Raw genomic sequence first — 27,425 nt, forward strand, 5'->3', positions numbered from 1 at the left:
ATAAAACCCTGGGATTTGACACCTCCAGTGAATGTCAGTGATGACAGTTATGGTTGTGAATAAAGTGCAATCACTGAAACTGTTTGCTTATTGCTGTGGTAGAAAGAAATTATCATTTCCGCTTCTTGTCGTGCCTCACAGGACAGCAGTGCCTGCTCCACATGAGCTGCCCCAACTGAGCTCTCTGCTTCTCCAGCCTCTTTGTTCCTGTGTGCTTCCTTGCACTCCTCTGGTCACAACTACAGCGAGTAACTTGCTGAGTGTTCCACAAAAGACCCTTAGGAATGTTGGGATCTAGGAAGTTGGCAAGGACACCTTTGGCAATGGCAAGAAACCATTCTGGGGTGGCATTATCAGCTCTATGACATTAACACAGAGCAGGATGGCAGCTGCAAACACATGGAATTGACCTGGAATAGAGGCTCCAGCATCGCTGCTCACCTTTTGTCCCAGGCAGTAGCTTTGTGGAGTCACAGACACTTTGCTCCGGGGACTGTCTGCAAGGCCAGAGCTGAATCACCTTTTATATCCTACCAGGGCTGGGGGACAAACCAGACCTACAGGAAAAACTGAACACTTTCCCAAAAAGCACAAGTGTGATAATATGAGCTGTATCCTGCACCCATCAGGATACTCCATCCTGATAGCAGGAAACTGTTACAGTTCAGTTTCATACTTCATGGGCATCAAAGTCATCCTAAACCCTCTATTAGCCAACCCCCAATCCTCTTGGGATTTCTTTTCTAAAAGGCTTTAGGAGACCCCTGGGGACCAAACAAGGCTCTTGACCCACACCTTTCACATGAACAGAGAGTGAACCCTCCTAGCCTGTGATGAGGTCAACATTTGTTTGGGGGAAGACACAGTGAAGGAAAGAAATGGGACCAATGCTCAGAAACTGTTCTGAGAGCTGAACTGGACCCCTGCCACTGTCTCGGTGCTCCCAAGAGAAACACTCCAGGGATCCAGATGTGTCATTTTCTCCACAACTACCTCACCAATGTGACACTACTTTAAATATTATTTCAGACATGGAGTGCAGCAGGTAATTTCAGGGCATGAACTTTGGCAGCAGGTTTGAAAATCCAAATGCACGTCTATAAACCCAACATATTAATAACTTAACAGTTTTCAATAAGACATCAACATTTGCATGCATCTTCCTACTTGTTATGTGCAGTACTACATTTTTTAATGTTTCTTGGATGCTGGCCAGAGAGTCTGAGTCCCTAGTTAGTTCAGCTATTACTTTCTTGCCACAATAGATCTGGGCCTTGGCCAAGTACTGGACTCATACTGCATACAAAAACACAAAATTCTCTCCCTTATCTGTTGATAGTCTTCACTTCCCAGGGAAGGGAGAAGAAAATAGCATAAATTAAGATAAATAAGTAAATACATAAAAATTCAACACTAACTGTAGTAGAAGTATTTTTAGCATTTTTTAACACTACGTGTAATCAAAAGATTTCCTCATGTATTTATACTGCTTTAGTCTCCCAAGAGTCTAATTCATGACTATTCACCTGAACAGGAGAGGAAGATCTCTTCTTTAAATCCCTCCTGGAGCTCCTCAGGCTTTCTACAAGAGTGAGCAAGGTTACCTGACCTGAAATAAAACAGGGGAGGAAGAGGCTTCAGTACCATCCTTCCTTTTTCAGTGTTTCTCAGCCTATGGACTATGGAGGGGTTTAAAGAGGCCATGAAGGGTTAGAGACGGCCTCTGTTTTACATTTGACCTTTTTATCCCTTACTCAGAGCCTCTGGTGCCTTCAGAGGAAGACGGATGAACACAGAGGAGATGCCTTTTGAATGAGGTTTGAAAACATTGTCCAGCACAGCTCTGGTGGCAGGGCAGTGAATGTTGCCTTTTATTGTGCATTTAAGGTGGCAAACTCATACTTAGTTTAACAAAGAACAAGGAAAAAGGAGCGGGAGACGCAACAATCGCGGCTGGGGCTGCCCCTGAAAGGGCTGGGCCTGACCACCCGCCCAGCCCTGCTGGGAAGGTTTTTGCCCACCTGAAGATCTGCATTTTATCAGAGAATGAGGAAGCTACAACTTTCCCCAACCCTAAAATCACCCCTGGGTGCTGCTGAGCACACGGGATCACCGCACTCCTCGGAGCAGGACAACGGCAATGGGGTTCCTGCCCTTGGTGACCACAGAAAGGGCTGGGCCTGACCACCCGCCCAGCCCTGCTGGGAAGGTTTTTGCCCACCTGAAGATCTGCATTTTATCAGAGAATGAGGAAGCTACAACTTTCCCCAACCCTAAAATCACCCCTGGGTGCTGCTGAGCACACGGGATCACCGCACTCCTCGGAGCAGGACAACGGCAATGGGGTTCCTGCCCTTGGTGACCACAGAACCACCACAGAACCCAATCCATGTGGGGCAAGGCCAGGAGCAGCTGGGAAGGCATCTCACCTTCCCCATGGCTGCTGCCAAAATCCCATGCCAGTCCACTTTGCTGTCAGTGTAACACTGATCCCAGCAGTCCACCGGGCTGACCTGGAAAATATTCCTAACAATATCCAGGTAACTGACAAGGTAATAGAACACGATTCCTGTACCTTCTGCTAGAGCTGTGTGAGTGGTTTTTTCTGTTCATTTGCCCAAATAAAGCATCAGTGCCTTAATTTCCGTTGTTTCAGAAATTAGATCCTCTTGAAGAATAAAAGGATGCTGTGTTCGAGAGGGGTAGCGTTTTTATGAAGACACGTAATTAAAGGAAGCCATTAAAGATACTTGTAAAAATGATTCAGATTTTTATATATGATGACTAACTTACTTATTATTGCTCTTCTTGGTCACAGATTAATGGGAATTTCTTAAAGGATAGAGAATTATTTAACAAGCTTCAGGATATACAGGACTTGGAATACACTATAATAATGTGAATAATAGGAAATATGGCTGCTTATTCCCTTAACTAATGAGCCAATGCTAAATCCAAAGATAGCAAGATGTCACCAAAACCCAAACCCCAAACTAAAAATAATCTAACCTTACAAGCAAGTGGATGTTTTTTACATAGATCTAAACATAAACTTTAGTAAGAAATTCCTCCCTTTAAGAGAATCCGGTTGCCATGTGCTCTAACTCAAAGTGGTAGAGGAACATACCAGCATGATCTCAGAAATGACTGAGAAGCACCAAAGACTATAAAGAGAGAGTTTAAAATCAGGGAATGGTGAATATTCAACCACTCCTTGTGAGGAGAAGGAGACAGCAAGGCAGAGAGAACAAAGCTCTATTGCCTGAAACAGCTTCCCATGAAGAAATTGTCTTTACAGGGGGATGACAACAATGTGTGCAGGCAAAGACTTCTGTGCGAGCAAACCTGACTTCTAAGATCACAAGTAGCAGAGTCGCTTGATGGTTCCCTTGATGACGGCCCACATGGACAGCTTTCATTTTCCCAGCTGTTCCCGGTTTTAAGTGACCTCAGCGTTAGTGAAGATCACATATTGAATATCACACCCCCTCTGGGCTGGAAGCCTGTGCCAAGAGGGAGTGGTGCATCTCTAGGCTGACATTGGCACTAAGGGAAGGGAGCAGGTAACACTTCAGGAGAGAAGGGAGTGGAAGGCAAACCAGTTTCTCAGGCAGCTCAAAAGAGTGTTTAGCTCTTTTCACAACAGATTTGACAAGTGTTTTCTGCAGTAACTGCTCAGAGCAACAAACTGCAGTGATTCCTGTGCCCAGGTGAAGCAGCAATAGTTCCCTCTCTCTGGCTGAAGCAAATAAACACAAACCAGCTATTTTCCAAAGCAGATCCCAACCAGGCCAGGTAGTAGCAGTGAGCCTTCTGCAGTCTGACACCCCATTATTTTAATATCCACTACATCTTCCCCCCCTCAGGGCTCATTGGGTTTTTTCCCTTTAAATTTCTGAAGGCACACAAAGAATTGAATAACCTTTTCTCTGCGTACCTGGCTACAGCCACAGCACTGAGGGGGGTCCTTTCGACATTTTAAAGGACCTGAAGTGTGTGACAACATGGCACTGCAGTCAAGAATCTTGCCGGGAAACAGAATAAGAAGATTTATTTTATTTTTAATATTTGAAAGATTTCAAAAAGCATTCAACTGGATTTCTCACTAAGAGGATGAGTGAAGAGAATCCTTTGTAACTAAGCTGGGAGGCCCAAGTCTTTTATCCATTGTTACACAGTTTTTCCCCAGGGCAGAGTTAGGAAGGCCTGCAAGCCCCAGCAGCTTAACAAGGCGAGTACACTGGGTGGGCTTTTCTGCCATTGCCTAAGCTTCTCCCGAGGAAGGAGCCGAGCGGGTCCTGCGCTCATCCCAGGCCCCGCCAGGCGTTATTTGGGAAGATCCCGGTGGCAGCAGTGCTCTGCCAGCAGTGACTGTGCCTGACCTGCCTGCAATGCACACACACTCCCTCAGTGCCCAGACACCTCTGTCTCCTCAATAAACCAGGAGCACAAGATCAGCAGCGAGCTGGCACTTGGATTAATCATTGTGCGTCGGACTTTGCAAGCCGCCTCTTCCCGTTAGCTTTTTGAAACCCTCACGCACAAGTGGTTGGTCAGAGATACCTTATCTCTTCCAGGATAGGCTGCGCAACAGGAGGAAACCAGTGTAACTGTGCTGCTGACACCTTTCTTCTCTTCCCTTTTGTACTTTTAACATCTGTATGTGGAAACCCTTCAGCCCTGATGCAAATGGGCTGGTGGGTTTTGATCACATGGACCAGGATATTCCCTGAGCTTAGTTTACAGCAGGGATGGACCCACCCACCTTTCCCAGGGATGTTTGGGTTTGGCTGAAAGTGAGAACTTCCCTGAGTGATTCCCAACAATGTCAAAAGGAGCTCAGGGCCTGAAGTGGGACACCCAGGACGCATTCTTATCCCCAACCCCACAAACTTTTGTTCTGGGACTTGTCCAGTTGATTACAAAGCCCTAAATATGCAAGATCCATGTCAGTTGTATTTTGCTTGGCAGCATTTCACAGCCCTGCCAGTCTCTGAGAGACGTACAGGAATGAGGAGCAGCAGAAGGCTGAGGATTGCCCTGTCCATTTGTGCCTCAATCGAACCTCAGAGTTCACCATTCAAAGGTGCTCTCAAATTAAAGGTGAAATAAAAGATTACTTCTAAGTAATTAAGCCCCTCTTTTCCTGACTTGCTATGAAATTTGTGGGACACTAACACAGCAGAAATTTTGAGGGCAAATGTCTCATGTACAAGTCCAGAAGCAGAAAAATACGGAGTTTGTAAATAATGGCAATATTTGCTTCCTTGACCCCACTGACATTAATGGTCTGTGGTTTAGGTATGTCAGTGCCATAAAGTAGGATATTCCTGGGAACTGGGTGCTCCACGTGTCAGTGATGGAGTTAGGGAGTGGCAATGGCCATTGCATGGTCAAAGTTACAGAAGGGGTTTTTCTCTATGTTCAACTCTCCTGTTTATACTGCAACAAAAAGCTGAAGAAATTTCTAAGTCAGACCTGGAGCCATGGTTGAAATTTTCCTATAAAATTGGAAAGGGATTCAGCCAGAGACTTTGAAATTATGACATCCCTTAAAAAACACAGCTCACAAGCATAGACTGAGCCCTCCCTGGTTTTCTCACACAGGGTTGAACCTGGGTATGAGCAAAACCGGCACAATTATTGCCCTTCCCAAGCCTGTTCTCCACTAAATCCAGCTCTCCTTCTCCAGCCTCACCATTCCCACAGATATGCTGGAACAACCCAGGAAAAAAGCATCTTACTTATGTGCTATATTTTAATGTTTATGGTATGGCTTTTTGTATAATAGGAATAATCGCTATTGCTTTGTAGTACACTTACAACAAATAGCTTCTGAGATTGCTCAAACACTTTAGCTCCACTTCAGCTCTTAATCAAACTCAGCAGCTGTTTATTGCAATTACACCATAAAGCAATAGACATTATCCCTTAACTAACTGTCTTATTAATATAGGTAGTTACACAGCTACTTCATAGTTAGTCTTAAATAACTGCTTTTAATTATTTTATTAACATAAATAACCATCTCAATAAATTTAAATTAAATGCATATGTGAGAAAACGCAATTTAAAGCATTGCACAGAATTGCATCTGTTTACTAATGTTTAAATTGATGTCATTGTGTAATTCAATTAAAGTGGAACTTTAATTTATTTCAATTTTTGATGGCCATGAAACACCTAAGACACCAGAACTTCCTAAACATTGAAATGGGCACTCTGTCCTCTTCTTGTGCTGCTGTATTTTCTTGGCAATATTAGTTTGCTGCCAGGCAAATGAGATTTCTCTTTACCCACAAAAGTTACAATTTAATATCCCCATTTAATTTTGTTTTCTTCCCATTCCCAAAGCAACAGATGACTGGATTGCATTTTGCCTTTTGGTTCAGTTGTGCAACTCTGCTTTCAGCGGAGAACAGGATTTCACTTTCCTGTGCAATGCTGGATCCTCCATGTCTTATGCCATTTGTTCTGCTGGGATCAAGCTCTTTGCCTCCAGCTAAAGGGAAGGCAGACGTTGCCTGACCTGGCCTGAAATCCCCTTTTTCTTCCTCGGGGGGCCTGGTTTATTGTTCAGGGGGCTCATCCTACCCCAAAATCCTGCAAAGGAGGCAGCACTTGCACAGCAGCTTTCACCCCCCAGTGCCACCATGGAATGTGTCTCTGGAAAGGGACCCCAGCCCAGATGAGTGCATTCCATCCCTCACTCCCCAGAAGGCTCTGCCCAGCACACTGGCCTATTCAGATTCTTTTTGGAGGATGAGACAAAAATCTCTTCTCCTTACTCTGGTTTAGATGCCTCCTCTGAAGGATAAAGAGGAAAACGCTTGCTGGGGAGCAAGAAGAAAAGGAAAGGGACTCCCTTCACCCCTCAGAGAGAACAGATGTTAGGGAGCACTGGGAGAAACTAAAAGTGGAACGTGTAAGGCAAGAACAGGGTGAAAATGAGGCTGGAAAACATAAAGATGCAAAAGGAGGGAAGGAGGTCTCACATGCTTTCCTGCCAGCTCAAACTTTTAATTCTGTAGCTGGTGTAGGGATCTGCCAATGTGAACTGCTACCTCTCAAATCACAGCAAAACCCTCAAAAGAATTGGGATGTATTGAGAAAAAGTGTTGAAGTCAGGAAAATGTAAAGCAAAATTTCTCAGAGGGTCTTGATTGGGATCTCAGCAGCTTTATAACCTTCTAAACTGTGGAAATGAAGGCATATTTGGCTCTTGGATGTCAGTCAATGCCAAAGATTTTACTGGAGAGCGATGAAAGGAAGAATTTGGTGCAATAATGGTGACTATTGCTAAGTAGCAAAGTCCATGCCCTGCTCATCAGAGGACACAATCTCCCTTCAGGGAATCATTAAAGAATTTCAAATCAGGTTTCAATGCATTTCCATGCAGGTACACTCTTTGTTAGGAGGAAGGTGCCTCAGTGACACCCAGCCTATGGAAAAGGGGAACGTGGCTGGGACAGCAAAGCTGAAAACAGTAATTTATTGATTTTAATACTTCTATCCAAATGCACCAGGTAACATGAAGGAATAATTACAGGCTCCGTCAGAGAGGGGTTGTGATCTGGCAGACACACCAAGCTCCCCAGGAGACAAGCTCTTAAAACTTTACAGACTCCACTGGGCAAAGACAGGTGACTCAGTACAAAGGGTTTTTACAGAAAAATGTAGAAACTAGAGTGAAAGCAGACATGTTTAAACTTCAGGTAACTGAGAGTGATCAGGGGTTGGATAATTGAAGTTCCCATGCATATTTGCCTACACTGTCGCTCACCTTTGAGCCCTACCTAGGCATCTTGACATTTATGTAGTCTGAAATCCTGAAAGCTCTGAGTTTAGACAACTAAATTGTTGCTTGTCAATTTAGCCTTGACTGAAAGACAGGTGTTTTGTTTCAGAGTAACACTCCTTTCAGACTCCTCTATTCCCAAGCTCACATTACTGAGCTAAGGAACTATCAAAAATGAAATAACTTACAAGCAGGCAAAGACATTTACATACCTTGAACAAAGGAATTCTTTGGGCAAAATAGGGATTTTTAATTATTGCTTGTTTTTTGTCATGTGGGATTCTCATCTCTGGCTCTCTGGTGGGAGCTGAAGGAGCTTGGAGACTTTGAAGGTTCCCACATTTTTGGTACTGCTATGCAGTTTTACAAGCTGAATGCAAAATACTGTCTGAACACAAATCCAGCTGAGAATCTGGACCAGAATCCTCCAAAAATGCAATTCTGGAAGCAGGCATACAACACACACAGCAGTCCAATGGCAACAGGGTGAGCAAGGGGTACCTCTTAGGCTCATCCTAACTTTAACTCAAAGTGGGTCATTATTCCCAGGCATTCATTATCATCTCTAATACTTCAGGCTTCTTGGCATTGTGGCAGGGCTTGGACCTCAATCCCTTTATTTATGCCATTAAGTGTGCTGAAGGCAACAGAAGACAGGCTTAATCACAGTGACCTGCCAATAACCTCAGCTGTGACCTGGAGGGATCCCCAGTTTTGGCATAGGTTAAGGGTCTCATCTCATTTAGAACCTTAAGCTGGATTTGAACTGTAGCCCCAGAAGTAAAAAAGCCAGCATTTTTATCTGGGAAGCCACATGGCTCTGGCTTGGGACTTGTGACATCCCAGTATTGGCAAACCAGGAACATATTAACTGTGTGCTCTGTTTTCTGCCCTTAATTATGGCCAGCCAGTCTGAGTTTTCTTTCCTTTCATTTTTTTTTTAAGGATTTGAGTGACAAAGTGACTATGCATATCATTCCACATTTGAACTGTAAGACTTCAGTATTTCTACCTCTAGTGTGTAATTGGATCAGCTGCCAGTTACAGAAAGGAGCTGGGTGAGTATTAAGTGTGTGGAAAATGAAGAAGAGTCCAAGTGTGAAGGGGAGGAATAATTTGACAAAGCCTGCAGTGAGCTGTACGTGGTTTTCCCGTTCCAAAATGGAGTAGGTTTTGAAGCGCATGAGGAAAAACTGGTTTTGATTTATTAGCTCTGGTTCACAGAATGCCAGCCACAATCTTGGAGCGACTCAAGACATATGGAAAACCACAGTCCCTGCCCCAAGGAACTCACAATACCCACATTATCATACCGAGGATGGACCAGTGCCAGCCTGAAAAACACTGCTTTTCTCTGGGTCTTGAACAACCCTGTCAGGCAGGGCACAAAGCTGCTGCTGCCCGGGCTGGGCTTGTGTGCCCATGGTGTGGTGACCCTCAAACCATCACACCCAGTGCTCGTTTGTAGGACCCCACTGTAACACTGCCTCACTTGAATCTGGAGTCTCTTAAAGGAATTAAGATGATGTAAATATGAAACAGACTAGAACCAACCACATAAATCCATGGTAAATCTCAGCCCTTTTAAAAGGTGATAAATAGGTGAAGACTGTGCAGTCAGAAAGTGACAAGTTTTCCTGTCAGGACAAGAAAGTTGAGTTCTAACACTAAGCACAGGTAAGGCAGGATCACACAGACAGAAACAGTTCTTTATCCAGCAAGTGTTCAACCATTTATATCTTTAGGAAGTGCAAGCAAAATCTCCTCAGGTAAGAATTGGGAGTCTCTAGGTTCCTGGTCAAACTCTCCTGGCTGGACCCAGAACATCCTTCACTTTGCATTAAACTCAAGACAACAATCTAATCATGAGGTGGCCAATGGGGAGGATTAGGAGAGAGACCAGCAGCCTGAGATCAAGGAGAAGGTCACAACATGCAGAGCAGCTCATGAAAGAAGCAGAAGAAATGGCAATTACCTGGAAATTCCCAGACAGTTGTCCCTCAGCTCCAGAAATGCTCCATAAAATCCAGCATGCTGATCTGTAAGGAGTAAAGAAGAACAATTTATTAGTGATGGAAACAAGAATTACAGACATGCCAGGTGACTGCCCAGTGCTGCCCAGAAGGTGGAGAGACCAAAATCAGATTGAGATTTGCTACTTCCCAACTCTAGGGGGCTGCACCTGGCGGTTTGCTGCCCTTAGGGCCAAACTGATATCCTGGGATTTGGAAATTCCTCTGCTCTGCCTTCAGCAGCAGCCACTAATTGAGAGGAGCAGTGTCCTAAAGGGCCCCAGGGTTATGGCCATAGAGTCCCATCCTTTCTGGTATAAAAGCCCTGCAGACAAGTCGATCAGGCAAAAACACAATAAAAAACCATCTCAAAATCATTTCTCTCTGACTCTGCAAGGGGGTTAGGGCATTAAGACAGAATGCCCTACCTCAAAGGAAGTCAAGATTGGATCAGAACATCTCAGAGAGATAGAGAAGGAGAGATGGCAAGAGGCAGCAGTGTGAAGGTTTTATCAGCATGAGTTGGGGATGACCACATTACTCATAGGTCACTGTGCTTTCCAGCTGACTAGCAACAGATGAAATAAGGAAAACAACGGCCTCAGGATTTCCAGGTAGCAGCTGCAGCCGAGGTTGCCTTTTCAGCTGCCCTTTTAGCATGGAGTATGCAGGCACTGCTCAGAAACTGCCTGACTTCCCATGCAAAAGGGAAGCTGAGGGCCCACTGTCAAGGAGAACACCAAGGTAACATTTGTGTTATTAGAGGGAGGAAGCCTTTAGATGCAAGGCACCTGGTTTTCGCTACAGCTTGCATACTTCCAGTATTTCCTAAGACTGAACTAGAAGTACGTCAGAGATCCTTGTGGATCTCCAGCAGGAGGGCACCAGGGAAGGGTGCATTTATTATCCTGATGTCAATTCACAACTGCTAGACCAGAAAACAGGTGCAGCTCTTCATGTCCCACAGCAGCAGCCACAACATAGACTTTGTTACCTAACAAAGATGTTAGGTACCAAATAAATCCAATAAAGATCCTCTATTTATAGCAAAGTGATGCCATTCTGCCAGGCTCTGCAGAGAGACTTTGCCACAGACTGCTCACGTTCCTGGAAGGTGCCATCTAATGAGATACACCCCCCGAGATCCCGACAGCTGAGGGGAAAATCCCACTGCCATTCCTGACACTTCTCAAATTAGCAAGAGCTTATAACCATAAGGATCTGTGGGATCCCTCTCCTGCCAGGGCTGCATGCACAGGGGGTAAGGTGATGCCCTCCTGCTCTCTGCTGAATTCTCTCACCCCGCACTGCGTTGTTTTTTCCTGCGCTCAGAGATCTCCTACTTGTGTTTGAACTCTGAATACTCTCTTCAGCTCCACACAAGGAGCCAGAGGCCTTAGTAACTTACCCCAGCAGTTCTTTTCCTGCAGTCAGGAAATTAGCTCTCTTTTTTTTTATTGTTTGCCTTTTTTTTCCTTTCTTTTAATTGAAAATAACTAGGGGAATTCCCCCTTCCTGTGCCTGGTTTCACACAGGGCTCTGATGGCAGTGGTTGGTGACAGCAGCAGAAAAACCCAAGCCACACCACTCAAAAACAACAGTGCCACACTTTGTGTAGGGTTTTAAGTCAATATTTTGATAATTTCAGCTATTCCACATTCTCACTGGTATTGAGATATCTAGAAAACAATGTGTGCTTCAAGTAATTCAGAAAGCATCACAATAGGCCTGTGTGAAAACTTCTTCCCATAAAAACCCAAATCAGGTTAAATTCTGAGACTTGATTTTCAGCTGATATAAGCCCTTGAAGATAATGTAATTACTGGTATGACAGTTTTCACTCTGAAATGTTCCTCCATGTGAGCAGAGGAAACAGGTACCAGCAGGGGAAGGTTTCACATCTCTGCCTCCCTGGTGTTCGCACCAGGAGCTGATTTTACCCCAGCAGGATTTCTTTTTCCTTCATTCAAGAAATTGCCTTGTTTTTTAAAATGTAGTCAACAAGAGAACTTCCCTTTCTGTTGTCCAACTTTGGAAGAGGAGCCTGATTTATATTTTTAGCTAAAAATCCCCTCAAAGTCATGAGAGGATGTGGTGGGAAAGGGATTAGAGAGGAAAGTGAGTGGCACCTCTAATACATTTTACCAGGATATAGGAAGAAGATAAATATGAGACAGACAAACAAGAAAATTTAGGAAAGAAGGGGAAAAACACATGAAAGGTGTAGTAATAAAGGAATCCCATCAGTAGCAACAACTTGAGGCAAAAAGAGGCCTGATGGATGGCTGGGCTAGCATGAGTGAGGAAGGGTAAAACAAACCTTTCCAAAGCATGGAAAAAGAAAACCAAACTGCATTTAAAAAAAAAACTAGTGAGAGAAAAAAAAAAGTCAGAAGACAAATAAAACAGACAGGGAGGATTTCTAAGAGCACAAAAGCAGAGGTCAGTGCCCCATGGTCATTTCCTAAGAAAGGAGGAAGCAGAAGTGAAGGAAAATACCTAAATATAAGAGACTCCTTACAAACAAAGGGCACATTGACTGCTAGCCCATGATTTTTTTGAAGGTTTGCTATCAGCATATCTCCAGTGATAAATGCCTTCACATGATGCCAGCTCTCTGCAGGCACAACTGCAGCAAATCACTTCTGCCAGGCCACAGACGAAGTGACAAGGAATCACTTCCCCATTCCATGTGGCACGGCCCTGTCCATGCACAGGCTGAGGATAAATCCTCAGGAAAGGAGCACAGGGCAGCAGTGTCCAGCAGCACAGAGGAGGAGAACACAAATGGGGAACTAAACTGGCAGCCTGGAGCTTCATTCCAACAATGATTACACAGTTCCATCTCTGACCAAGGCTCCTCATTCCATGTCCTGCTCCAATTGCTCTTTTTTGTGTCTTGGGCACTGGTTTGTCTAGGCAGAAAAAATACTTCTAGATTGTTCTTGCCACGCCCACCAAAACTGAAAATTGCCAACAGCATGCTCTGAATGGCAATGGCATCCACAAAAAGACTGGAATGACACAAACCTGTTCAGGAGCTGTTTGGTGACTGCTGAGCCCAGGCTGGTGCCCTGTCATGACAGTAACCTCGTGTCATTCATTAAACCCCCTAAGCTCAAACTAGTGTCCCAAACTGCCTTCTGAGTGCCCTGGAGCACAGCACCAAGCTCAGTTTTCCATGGAGAGAGGAGCACCTGACTTGAAGAGCCATGGTAGGGATGTGCAGGCCCAGTGCTGGGCAGGGATGGGGCTCCATGGAAAAATGGTGGATGGAAAGGCTCCATTTTAAAAGTAAAGATGTATGGGTGATCCCCAGAATTTGTGCAGAAGCTTGATGGGGTTAAAAGCTGTGCCCACTGACATGTTTCCAAGCAACCCCCAGGCATTATCCTGCACGTGGGCAAATGCTGTTCTCCCTCCCATCCCATCAGTGGGGTTCTGTCATTAACACTGATAATTTCAAAGGCAATGTTCTGCCTATTGATCAGAGCCCCATTCTGGGAGGGAGAGATTCAGACTGACACTGAAAGCTGAATCTGCAATGTGTATGTGCACATTGACTTGCAACAAAAGAACCACAGATAGCCCTCTGTTTATCAGTAAAATCCAGTTAGATCCTGTGGTATCACCAAAAGACAACAGTCTGGCCCCAAAGCCTCCATTCCACAAACTCTCACTTTGTGCTGCCACAAAGAGGAGGATGAGCACATCTTGTCCAGATCCTGCAGCTTTTACTCAGACCTCAACTGCCATGGAAGTATTGCCTTAACTCACCACAGCATCTTCACTATGAGTACTTCTGTCCATATCACCTTTGCCAAAATAATTTTTGGGGAAAAAAAAATGCAGGTTAATTTTTCTAATAGCAAAAAATGAGTATAGAAATTCACTTTTTTTTCCTGTAACAGACAGCTGAGAAACACAAAACAGCCTTTTTCTGTCCCCCCACACCCTTGCTCTGTACACCACCCCTGCTTTAAGATTAACTGTCAGTCTGTGCTACCCTTGAGGCCAGACATTCTTTGAATTTGGTTATTATATCAAGGTGCATTTGTGCTTCTAAATGGGCAGCTGTACTGTAAATGGAGCACAAAAGAGCAAAATTCAGCCTGCTCCAGTGTGGGTCCAAAGCCCAGCGTGTCTGTGATGCTGTAGCCTTTTGTTTCAAATGCAGATAGATAAACTACAGCCTTTTTTCCATGACGGTTATAATGCAGAATATGAAAAACTCTTGGGATGGTTTAAGCTGCAGGGTATTCTCCCAGAGTTCTGTCCAAAAATAATCTAGTAAAAATGTGGACAGAGAACCATCGACCTCTGCTTTCCCCCGAACATATGCAGCTCTGATCAGTCTGGTATTTCAAGAAAAACAAGGTCCTGAACCCTAATCCTCAGACACATAACAAAGCGCACTTCACAGCTGTGATGCACAGCTACTATCAGCTCCGAGGCCTGAGTGGGTCCCAAGACAATGCCTCCTTTATCACCCAGAGGACAAATATCTAGACAGCAATATTTTCTGCTTGAATGCTTCAAGCATCTCTCGCAACTCCTGACTGAAAGAGAAAACTGAGCTGAGAGTGTTTGCTGAGTGATTATTTTAATTTACTACTTGATGTAAATCTAAATGAACTGACATCCAGCTTGAGATGGACAGAAAACAATCATTGTGAAAAAAGAAAGAAGGCTAATATTACAATATCATTTGAGTAGCACAGGTTTAGGCAACTTTAGCAGTGGCAATGTAATAGATAGCGAGGCACAGTTTGCATTTCCTTTTCTTCACTCAATTACCATAATAAGTTCTGTAATTTTAGGGCTGTTTATTTATCAGGCGATGATAACAAAGACACTCAGAACATGGTGTCTGAATGCAATAGTACAAAGCAGCCCAGTGATGGCCCCTGCATGCAAAGGGATTGCTGATTCCCACACACCTGATTTTCCCTGTGTACCTGTGCTCAGAACCAGCAATATCCCCCTTTTTGCTAATTGCCAAAATGGCACATGCTCAGCCCCTGGCTTCAGGCAGAGCGAGGGAAAGGCACAGTAAAGGGAGAAAACTTCCTGGTGAAGTTCTCCAGCGCTTTAAAAACCTGTCAAGTCACTCTGCTGAGCTTTCTGGTATGAACAATAGATTTGGGACCTGGCCTGCCTGCACCAGGGAATCTGTCACTGCAGCTCTCTGATCCGGGCTTCCAGCGTTTGATGGCTGCGCGGTGTCACAGAACAGCTGGAGGAGAGGCGCCCCGGCTGCGCCGGAGACAGAGGGAAAAAACAACAAACAAAAAGCAAAAGCAGAGGCTTCTTTGTGAGGCAGACACGGTTCTGGGCTCTGCCAGAGCCAGACGTGGCACCTGCGGCGTGGCCTGTGGTGCCCTGCACCGAGGGGAACAGGCACTGCTGCCCCAGCACCCGTGCCCAAAGGAGTGCCAGGGAGAAGAAGCAACCCCACGGGGAAGTCCAGCAACAGCTCCCTCCCAGGGGGTTCACCATCTCCTGCAGCTCCTCACAGCATTTTCCCAGTGGAGACCACCTCCATGGGCCCCTCCAGTGGCACCACCAGCGTGGATAAGCAGGTGAGAGGCACCACGAGCCCATCATTCTGTGCCTCTCTCAGCACATCAAAGCCCGTGTTGCACCCCCAAGAATGACTGAATGGCAACTCTTCATTACTCTGAGATGCTCATGTCAGTTTTTGGGGGATTTGTGGTTGGAAAGACTGATCTACATGATTAATTTCTTGCCCATTGCCTTAGAAATATGAACCTAATTTGAAACAAAACTCACAAAGTAATGTCCATTTTGCATATACCAAGGAGCGATGGAAAATCCCATGACTGAATAAGAATAAAGGGAGTTGAATGGAAATGGAACTCAATGGGTTTCTGAGAATGCCACTCAACAGCCTGGAGGTTTTGGAAGAATACCAGGCCTTCCTATTCAAGGCCTTGAACCACTACCTTAAAGAAATCTCTGCAGTTCCTTCTTAAATTCTACAGGAGGCTCAAAAGCACGTCGGAAATATTTTTACTCCGTACCATAAGATGTTTTTCATCAGAGTAACATGCCTCTTAACCCATAGCCATATATTCAATTAAATTGCATGGGCATATGTGTGTTTATTTACATAATGTGTAAATGTATAGCTGGGTATATATAAACAAAAGGCTTTGCTAACAGGGAGGAACACACATGGCGGTGTAATTTGTGTATACGCACACTGTGCGACTGCAGCCGCTCACGTCAACACCATCCATCACCTGTATTCACCAAAACCCCGGCAGCTCTGCTCCACACGCTGCCTACAAGTCCACCACCATGATAATCTCCTTCCTCAATTAATTAAGGACAATTTAAATATTTTAAGTGAATTACATTAACATGACAAAACAGTAACATTTAAATTGTGGAGCTGCGAGGAGGAGAAAACCTGTGACGAAGTCCCTCTTTCAGCACAGTTGTGGAGAAGGATCTCACAAATTGACAGTGTACATTATGCACAGCCTAACTGTGGACATTTTCTGTCAAGCACTTAAACAGAAAGACACAACAGCGGCTCCAGTGTGAAAAAGGAATTATCTGTGGGGGACTGGTCCTCACTAAGGGCAAGCTTGACAAGTCCAAGCAGGCACCTGGAGCAGCATTTAAAATAACCCTGCCACACCAAAGAGGTTCATCATGAAGCCCTGTCTAAATTACTGTGGGTTTGCACAGAACCTCCATTAACTGCCCTTATGGAAAAACACCGTTAGCCTCCTGGAAAGAGTATTTTTTAAGCGCCCCTGTCCAATATTGCTTCAGTAACAGGGCTACAAATACATGGTATGAAACGTCACAGATGGAAATTAATTTTTTTTTTGTTAGCTCTGTGGGGCTTCTTACAACAGATCTGAAATTTTACATTCAGGACTCAGCAGCAAAATAACGTTTTCCTTTCTAGGGACAAAATTCTGCAAGGAAAGTTTTTGAGAAACCCAGCTTGTATTTATATCCTCCCTGTGCAGCCACTACGGATCTCGCACTCCTTCCACCGATGAAGTGACTGATTAACACATCCCATTACTGGGATTTGCAAATTAAAGGCTGGATCCTGCCACACGTCCCTGAGTCAGCCTCAGTCACATGAGCAGCCCCCAGCAGGAGCAGGGATCGGGCCCTTCCAAAAGGAGCAGAGCTTCATGAGCCACTCCATGTGCCAATGGAGAGCGATGATGCAGGGACATCCAAACTCAGGTTACTCGTGCCACGCATCTGGGAGGGATCTGGGACTTCCAGGAATACAAACAGGTTATGGTGAGGGCCAAGCTCCTGCTGGTCTTTCTCTACCAACCTCAACCATGCCCAGCGTGTGATGTCATGTTGTAGAAATTATGGTGACGTCACAAAGCATGAGCTGAAATTTCCTGAAAACCCAAATTCTGCCTGAAACCCCCCAGGGCAGTTTTCCTGCCAATGAGAAGTGGAGGACCAAGCGCCCCACCCCTGAAAGAAGAGGGATTGCTTACCCAGGAGAAAAACATCCAGGGTGCCAACATTTCACTGTGAAGACCACACTGCATTTCCTGTTGGCAATTCTTAGCTGTAATTATGGAAACTATTGCAATTAGGTTATTCTAATTATGAAAATCTATTTCCTTTTAAAGATTTCAGAGCAACCTTTTTTTTTAAATGAAAAAGAACACATAAAAAACACTGAAATCCTTTGAATTCCTTCTTATGCCACAGAATCTGAGCACAATTTATCTAGATAAGTTTTAATTATAGCCTTTCCAGAAAGACAGTACTCTGTATAAATAAAAAGAAATATAATTGATAAATGTAGTCAGATGGTACCAGGTTGTTTAAATAGACCATTAAGCTCAAAATGTCTAAAGTTAAATTAGATTGTATTCTCTTTCACCTAGGGCTTTTGTAAGGCACAACTGGCATGTATAGTCTTGTCCACATTAATTTTTACTGCCACGGTCAAAAAGCAGCATAAGTCTGCAGCTTGTGTAGAATTTTCTGTCTTTATTTGACGTGATCATAGTGGATGAATTAGCTCCCTTGGTGCAGAGAGTGAAAGAAGGTTAGTTGAGGGAAATAAGGAATTTTCAGAGGAAAGAAAAAGTTTGAGGGAAACATATGGTTTAAAGGCTCTAGCCTATTTCAGATCAAGCTGAGAGAGTTGAGATCTGTTGGTTCAGAGATCCAGTTCACTGCACATTCCTACTGTGCCTGCCTACTAATTGCATCCCATGTTTGTCAATCAAATATTTGCAATTAACAAAAATATTCCCTTAAGAGACATATAACAGAGGCTGCTAAGGATCCATTGCTTTGCTATTAGACTCGGCTCCAAAAAAAATAAAAAAAAAGGTCTTTAAAAATATTCTGCTGATGATGACACTGCCAGACACTTCCAGTCAAAACATTAACAAGCAGAATAGGTGGCATGGGGGCTTTTCAAAGAGATTTTTTTCAAAGAAGAAAAACTTTGATCTTAGTGTTTCTGACCCATCCTCCACCTCTGATTCTTCAAACTACAAGTACATATAGTGGTTTAATTTTACTCAGTGCATAACTTGCCTAAGGAGAAACGTTGATCTAGATTTTTTTTATTTAACTCCAATTTAACTGATGCTCTAAAGCTGCCCTATCAGTGCATAATGCACATTCACACGAGGTTTCTAAGCAGAAACTGAAGAAAGCAGACTGGAATAATAAGAAATGCACAAGCTTCAGAGGAAACATTAATTTGTAAATAGGTAGAAATGCCAGTAATTTGTTGGGAATTGAAGACCTTCTGTATGAAACAGTGAAGCTTAGCAGCTGTGCACTCCTGTTTTATAAATCAATATTACATCTGAAGGAGGTGTTTGAAGGCTTGTATCATTGTGGTTTGAGTCAAACAAAGTTCTGTGATAAGAAATGATCAAACAAAACAAACAAAATCCCTTCCCCTGTCTCGCCGGATAAATTCCAAACATAATTCCACAAGAGGGATAGAACATTGAAATCATCCACTTTTTTATAATTGCCTAAACCCCTCAGTCACAGAAAGATGATTGGATTGGTGATGGACTATTGTATTCTCAAAGACATGGCTGATGCCAACGGAGAGCTCCTGCGGAACGATAACGGCGCCAGCATTCTCCCTGTGACCTGTGGTGGGCTTCAAAGCCCATCCCAGCCAAAATGCCGTGCTCCAGAGTGAGCATCACTGGGACTGGGGGATCCAGCCTCCCCTTCCACCTGCACAACTAATTCCTTCAGTGCCATGAGCAACCTCTTATCCTCCCTGCTGCTAAATACAGAGTATAATGCACAGCCAGTGAGTGAGAAGAGCTCACGCTTCGGCCAAGCCTAGCCAAGGAAAAATGTGCCAATGCAGCCCGGCAGGTACAGCTCCATTTGCAGATTTGCCTCGTGTCAACACAGCCTGCACCTGCAAACAGAACCTTTTTCTTGCCATTTTCCAGTTCTCCCACAGAAAATGAAGCAGAATCCCAGCAATGTTAATGATTTTCCCAATCAGATGCGATCTAAAATGCTGTGTGCCCCCATGACTGACATTGCTTCCTTTCCCTCAAAGGCTGTAAGTAATCATGAAATGTTCTGAAGGCACAAAGGAGCTGCCTTCCCTTGCCTCTTTTTTTATCTTTATAAACCATTTCCTTAATTTAGGCTGTGGCTTAAAAAAACCCTCAGCATCACAAAGCTATTTCTTTGGGGCTGTAATACTTGCAGAGAATGGGCAAAGAGACAGCATTTCTCAAAACCCACCAAGCCCAGTTTCGGGAGCCTCGGGAAAGAGAGGGAGTTGGGAGAGCGGTGTCTGCAAAGCAATATCCTGGGAGACATCTGCTGGCCACGCCGAGCTCCGGTCCCCCACTGCCGGCACCGAGACTGGGGCTCGGGACTTCGGGAGTCAAGGGGCAACTTGGCGGTCACACAAATCATAAGTGCACAGGAAACAAGGATCAACCAACAGCCCTGCCTTTGGGCTCCATAAAGGATTTAGCAACATCCTTATTGTCTGACTGATTGCGAAAGGAAGCAAATCCATCCCTGCGACTGCAGGGAAGCGGAGAGCAGGGACAGCTGAGCCGCAGCCCACTCCAAGCCCGTGGGCACCACTCCAGCCCAGTGACCAGGGACACTTCCCTGCCACTGCTGGATAAACACACTCCAAAGCTGGCACTGGCATCCCCCAGCTGCCTCTGTGCCCCTCGGGAGGCAGATAAAGCAGGACACAAAGCTGGGCGGCACAGGGAGCAATAGGGACAAGGCAGAGCCTGGCCAGCCTTCACACGCCTGCTGCTGGGGGGATTTTAAATCACGGGCTTGCATGGAAGAGCCCCGTTTGTAAACACGCAGCTATCATTTTGCAGGGGGTTGTCAGATTACAGAATCTTATCATCAAGTCTGAGGTGGGAAAAGAAGAGGAGGAGATGGAGGAGGAGGGTATTTTTGTTCCTGTCCTTCATTTCCTGATAAGGAGACACTTTTGATCCAAGAGATTTTTTTTTTCTCTCTTCCTTTTTTTTTGTTCAGGTTTTTGTTGTTGTTGTTCTGTTTTTAATTTGGTAGCATAAATTCATTTCACAAGATGCAGGTGTTTGAAAAATTTCAGAAGTTCTGTGGTTTTGTATTCCTGGGCTCATTGATGAGAAAGCTTACTCGTGATGACATGGTGAGCTGAAGCAATGATTAAAAGGCTATTGCATATGCTCTTCCCAGCTGAGTTGTTCTCCTTGTTGTTTTTAGAGCACACAGAAAGTGTCTGCACCAGCTGCTAATAAGCTCTTTTGTGACTCTAACATCATGATCTGATCACCCCAGAAGTGCAGAGTGGGAGCTGAAGAACTTGGTCTCAGCAATTTGCCAAAAACATCCCTGACATATTTCAGCTACCGTGGAAAGTTTGTGACACTGCAAGGAAGTGAAAATGCCTGTGGAAGGTTGAACAGGAATGTGGGGCTCGTGTTTGTGTGCACATGAGATTTAAAGGCATGGGCAGAGCAGGGCCATGTGTGTTTTCAAAGGCACAAATGGGAATTAGGCACACAACTTCCGTCAGCTTCCATTGACAGAACTATCCCTCGTGCCTTTGAAATTCTCCCCCTTCATTTACTGTACCTTCGTAAAACCAGGGCTGAAAATCCAGTTTTTAAAAGGGATTGGAGCTGGAGTGAGGCTGCTTTGGGATTCTAATTGAGAGGCACAAGATGAAACCACCCCAGGACACATTTCATAATGTCCCAAAAATCAGCTTTTAACACCAAGTGCTCGGAACTTCAAATCCAGGGTGCTCTAAAAGTACCACTTGACCTGACAGGGGGCCAGTTCAGGAATTCCCACTGGAGGGCAGAACTAACTGGTATCCCTTGCTGGGCAGGAAGAGCAGGGCAGTCACACCTGAAGGTCTAACCTGTGGAATTCTCCCAGCTAAAGCCAAGCTGTGCTGTGTCAGAGGAGGAGAGAGCTCTGTGCATTGAGGGCAGGTGTTCTAAGGTGGTTTTGGCTCTGATTTTGGTGGAGGTGGCAGGAGCTGCTCAGTTCATGTGCTCACAGTGTCGTGCTGTCTCTGCAGGACGGCTGTGAGCAAACAGTCTGAGGATGTTTTAGCAGTGCATAGAGCTGCATATATTTGCCATAAATAGGAGTTTATTCTTTGGCAGACAAGCCAGCATTAGAGCTGCAAAAACACACAGAATATAGTAAGTGCCGGGGAAAAGAAAACCAAGCAGAGAGACAATCTGTGAAGCAAAGGAAATAAATAGAGACTGAACAGAAAGAAAAAAATAGAAGGATGAGGGGAAAAACTAAAAAGTTAAGGTGAAAAGGAAAGAGAAAGGAAAAAAGAGAAGTCAGGAAAATTTGGGATTCCTCACTTGTGGGAATGGCACAAATCCATCAGTGATGCTTTGTGTAGCTCTGGACACCCCAACTGCTTCTTTACCCAACTTCTTAAAAAAGCAACTGATTCCCAAGGCAACGGGACTGAGTACATTAATTTTTATTAATCCTCATCCATAATAACTAAAACTGACCTATTAAAATAAGTACCACTGGATTTGGGGGTTTTTGCTCTTTTTTTCAATGCAGAAGAAACAAAGAAAAAAGCTAAACCAAAAGTTTTAAGAGGACAGCCAAGTCATGATGAGCAGCACCCATGAAGTGCAAATATCCACCTGTGCTTAATCAAGAAGGGAACTTGACCAGTACAATGTGTGGGCATCAATTGTCCCTACCCATTCCAACAGATATAACAATAAATTTAAAAACAATTTTAAAAAATAAAAATAAATAGGTAATATAATTCCTATTTTTTCCTGGTGCTTTTTCTGTTTTTCAAAATCCTGTTTACATGAGCAGAGATGACAACAGCAATTTCTGCTTGAAGACAAAAATCTGAGCTCAACAACCAAAGGCCAGCAAAACCCCATTCTTTTCCTAGGCAGAGCTGAACTCAGCATTAATTAATTTAGGACACAACTTTCTGGAGCTCAGTTATTCCCTTGGGCAACAACTTTACCTCACATTAATTTACAGTTCAATGGCAATTTTATGGATACTTGAACTTTTATTACTGTCTAACCTATACAACCAGAGTTGAACAGATTTTTCTAGTAGGATAAATGATCACTTGGTTGTAAAATGAGTTATTGGAATTGCCTTTTCCATACATTACAGACAGTCAGAGGTGGCTTTCTCTGTCCCTGAGACCAGGGAGAGGACACTGCCCCAACACCAGCAGGACAAAGCTCCTGGCTCCCTGTGACCCTGACAGACTCTCAGTGCCCAAACCCAATGCTCCCTCACTCCAGAACTACATGAAAAATTAAATAAAAGACTGAAATAACCTCCCTGTTTTATAAACCAGGCAGCTTTGGGAACCAGGTGGCCCCAGAGCCACACCTGAGGGCACTGGTCTGTGCTGGGTGGGCAGATGAAGAGCTGGGGCAGAAAAGCCTCCCCAGAGCTCCTGTGACTGTTAAAAACAATGACTGTGGGTAAAATTATCAGTAGCTTACTATTCTTAGCTCAGAGTATTTATTTATTGATTTTATTACAGAAAACTCCTTTAGTATGTAATAGATACAATTAAAACTGCTTTGTGCTGCTGGCTTAAAAATAGCCTTATAATATTTAAAATAAATGTGGGGGAAATTATTTTAAGATTTTGGAAAGGACAAAATCCAGTGCAGGGAAAAACACCACTTTTTGAGAAAGAAAACAGTACAAAATATTAATATCACCTCAGTCAATATTTCAGTTTTAGATAAAATTCACCTTGAAATCTAGCCATCAATTTCTTATAACACCAGAATTGATTTTTTTTTTTAATTTAGTATTAACTTCATTTAAATCCAGTCTTTCTAAGTCTGTTGAACTTCATAAAATGTGGCTGAATGGAAAAAGGGGTTTTTTCAGTTTTAAATCCCATTTGGTGAGTAACAAAAATAATGCAATTTGCACCTCAACTGAAAGTATCTGTGGTGCACACGACCTCCCTGTGGGATCCTCCAAAGGCTCCAAACGTCCCCTTGGTGCAGGATCACTGCTGGATGGAAGGGCCTGAGATTTTCATTTTTAAGAACTTGGGAGATCCAGATGCAACAGTGAAAAATGGGAAGGAGTTGGCACTTGAGGAGAATGGTTTTATGAAACCCTTCAAGTATTTAAGAATTAGAGCTATTAAATGCATGATCTATGACTTTTAAAGCTCTGATCTGCCTAATCTTTCTTGCATCCCTCTCCCCCAAAGGCATTAATAAAGCCCAAATTAAGCCATGCCAAATCCTCATTTTCCATCTGAGTTTGATGTTTCAAAGGCTCTGCTGTTCTACCTTTGTTTTGACATACAAAAATGTCACCTCTGCTAGGAAATGTGCATATTTGGCAAGCAAAGAGGAAATAAAGGCTTCTCCTGCATTGTAAGCTGTGTGTTACAGTCTGTCAGCAATCAACAGAGGCAGATGTTAAACTCACCATCCTCTCCTAGAAACTGGTGTTTAATTAATCAAATGCCTTTCTCTCCCCCTAAGGTGTCTCTAAACCAGGAGGTCCAGCATATCCATTAGCCACTTTTTTTCAGAGATGTGATAAAAAACTATCCCAGACTTAGATGGACCCAAAAATCCCAAAATGAGTCCATGTCTAATCTAGACTTCACCTGAGCTGCGCAGACACATCAGCACATCATCAAAGGCATCCTGGGCTTTCTCTGACTTGGGAACTAAGTGGAACAATGTTCCACTTTTGCTTCCTTTCAGACCCAAAGAACGACTTCTGTTTCCCAAAGCTCTTCTTTCCCCTTCCACAATTGTTATTGGCCTGATAAAACATTTTATTTCCCTTCACAGCATGATTATAGTCAAGGAGTATAAAGGCCAGAGCAGCATTTGACTAATCCAAATAAGATTAGCAGAGAAGCACCTTAATATTTTACAAACCCAAGTTTTTTACCTTCCACACACAGGTAGTGCCACTTCCCTACCATCACTTTTAACCATTTCAGTGGAAAGAAAAGAGCATGAAATGGAGACTAGAAAGAGCTATTTCCACCTGTGCCACCTCTGGACAGGAACCATTCAGCAGCAGGCTCTGGACTCCAGGAGCTGGTCCTTCCAAAGGCCTTCCAGCTGCAGCTGGACACCTGCACCCTTTATTTCCTCCCTTCCAAGCCCATTGTGTTCCCCACCCACCCCATCAGGTCCAGGGCCAGCCCTAAAGCCCCACCTGAGCTCTGAGGAGCTGCACTGAGGAGTGCCCACCTGCCTCTGTCCAGTCCCTAAATAATCAATTTCTCCTCTCCCCATCAATTTATCCAGTGGAGGAAGGCATTTCATACACTGAGCTGTAGTGTCTGTTATTTGATGGTAATCGATTAATTTTTAACTATCTTTCAGCCCTTTATGTTCTATAAATAGCCTAAGCTAATAGAGACTTCTTCATACTCAGAATGCAGATCCACTGTGAGGTTATTTGAAAGAAAAGAAGGAGTCTGGTGTAGTATGTTTGTTCAATGTGTTATTAACTCAGAAAGGAAATTGAGCTATAGTGAACTATGTAGATCTGATTCTGACAGCTGCAAACAATTCATAGTGAAAATGACTCAGCCTAATTCACATTTTTTAATTATTTTCTCCCCCACTTTCTTCTGCAGACAGATAAAGGGTTCAAAATGACCTTGAATTGAAAACCCTGGATTTATCTTAGTGTTTTCTTCTTTCTTAGTGCTGTATCCAAAACTTCCTTACTGGGGAGTCAGCAAAATCAGGAAAAAAACCCAAACAACAAAACACCTCCTCTCTGATGCACCTCCTCATTTTGTTTCCAATACTTCCCAGACAGTGCTGTGAGCAATGTAAGCTGCTCTTCAGAAATTCAGTTTGGAGGGCTGGGATAGACACAAACCCTCAGCTGTGGTGGGGAACTCAGAAACATAAGTGGCCTTTTTTTTCTTAATTTACATTTTCCCTGTTAGTTCACCCTGAGATCCCAACGGCACGATTTACTAATTAATTACTATTATTAGCTAATGGCAGTGAAAACTGAAATTACTGCCTGCCTTAAGCATAACAAAACTGACAATAAATCTGTGGTGTGTGAATCACTTCCTTAACCAAATGCCAGCAACGGTGGCTTGGTGCTTTCCACAAAAACACCTGGCACACATGGAGGCACAGCCTTCATGTTCCAGAGCAAGACAGGGGATGGGCATTTGCATTCCTGGGCACTGCTGATACAGAGGCACCACCAGCTCTGAGAGGGCTTCATCCTCTTTTTCTGACCAAAAAAACCTGGGTGCTGCTTCTTCAGAAATATGGGCTGGACTTGGCCTTGTAAGCAACAATAATTTACCTCCTGTTTGTCACAACAAGTGACAATCACCGAGATGGCTGCAGCTACTGGCACCAGCTACTTGCTAAATGTATGCAAACATTTTAGGGTTTACATGTGGGGCAGTTTTTAATGTGCAGATCCTTAAATCCCCTCCAGATGCCCAAATGAGCACCCTGGTTTGCAGAAGCCCCTCTGGGACAAGTCTCCAGGAGAATTGCTGTGCAGAAGGAGGTGAGCAGGTGTGTGGCTTTGTGTCTGCACGCTTGGGGATGTCTGTGGAACAATTATTTTCCTCCCAATCCCGAACAGTGGGTGGTCGCTGATGTTAGACCGAAATCAATAGGTAGAAAAGAGATTGTTTACAGAAGCATGACAATGATTGGGTCACTCCAGAAGGAAGTTTGCATCGTTCTGAGAAGCAAACACTCAGAAGAGGGCTGTAATTTAGTGCCTGGATACCAGAGTGACTGGGAACTGCATAGACAGATTAGGCAAAAATTAAATTTGTTTAGACAGATAAGATGCGAGAGTCAGATCAAAGAAATCAGCTTCAATGTAGTGCAGGGAATATTTTCCCACCCTCAAAAAGAGTACAAAAGAAAGCAAAACCAAGAAGCTGCCAGCCAAAATTACCAATGCAGTTCCATTTAACAAAAAATCAATATTACAATAAGATGCCAGTAATGAAAGAAAAACCGCAGCAGTATCTCAATAAAGATTACAAATTACAAGATTATAAATGGAGAGCCACAGTCATTTTGGACAGACAAATATGACCACAGGACAACTGGAGGCCAAATGATGGTTTAGGAAAAACGCCTGCAGCTATCAAGAAGGCCAATGGGAGAAGCAAACATGCATCTCAGGGCAGGATTTGGCTCTAGGACTCGCACTTGAGTAATTGTGGCAGGGAGATACAGAATATCACAGAAATAAAAGACCTGCTCATTAGAAACCCATCCAGCCAAACCCAGGGGGACATCCTGATGTAAAATCTCCATCATTTGTTATTTTCAAGAACCCAGTGCCAGTCTTGAGATATTTTTAAGGTACCAAAAGTGGGGGGTTTTAATTGTAATTTCCCTTTCACCCGTAGAGCTCTTAAGTAATTTACAAATCTTTGACAAAGGCTCCAAAACCTGCCCCTACAAAAGCCAGGGGTGAGGACGATGCTGCAACAATGCTGGACTCATTTTCCAAAGAGAATAAAACAGGTAAAAGCACAAAGCTTGTTCTGGAAACCAGAGCAACCACAGCTAAGGAACATTCCAGTTGACAGTTCCAGTCTTGCAATAAGGCAGAAATAAAGGATGGACCATAGGACTCTTGGCTTGCAATCAACTGCCTTTGCCCTCAGCCCATCTCAGCTCTTGTGCAAAAGCTGATTTAAGCAAGACAAATGATGAAAACAATAAAAATCCCCACCTCACTGTGATTCTGGCACATCCCTTTCATCCAATCACTGGGTAAATAAAAGGCAAAATCTGCCCTGTAGAACTACGACTCCTTTCTGTTCCTGCAGTGTCACCCAAAGCCCACACTTCAGAGATGTTTGCTCATTCCTGTCCTCTTTATTCTATTTAACACACTGCAATAGTTTCACAGCACAGAATATTGTCAACACGTTTATTTCTCAACAGGCAAGTTGAAGAAAACCCAAACCAAACCAGATTAGAGGGTCAGGACAGACACAAAATGGAATCATGAGAGGGAATGGTGGAAATGACTGAATTAAATATGTAGATAACAGCTCCAGAGCGAGGCAGAAAGTGCAG

At 43.9% G+C, this 27,425-nt stretch overlaps 1 long non-coding RNA gene across 1 annotated transcript in view; it reads right to left on the reverse strand.

Moving 5' to 3' along the window:
* LOC115948023 overlaps positions 1–27,425 on the reverse strand; it is a 321,359-nt gene that overhangs the window by 40,627 nt on the left and 253,307 nt on the right. The window contains exon 3 of the long non-coding RNA XR_004081876.1: positions 9,774–9,837. This is a non-coding gene — a long non-coding RNA (uncharacterized LOC115948023). The remainder of the gene's footprint in view (positions 1–9,773; positions 9,838–27,425) is intronic.

The sequence above is a fragment of the Geospiza fortis genome, unplaced genomic scaffold, assembly GCF_000277835.1.
Source record: "Geospiza fortis unplaced genomic scaffold, GeoFor_1.0 scaffold275, whole genome shotgun sequence".
NCBI classification, from domain to species: Eukaryota; Metazoa; Chordata; class Aves; order Passeriformes; family Thraupidae; genus Geospiza; species Geospiza fortis.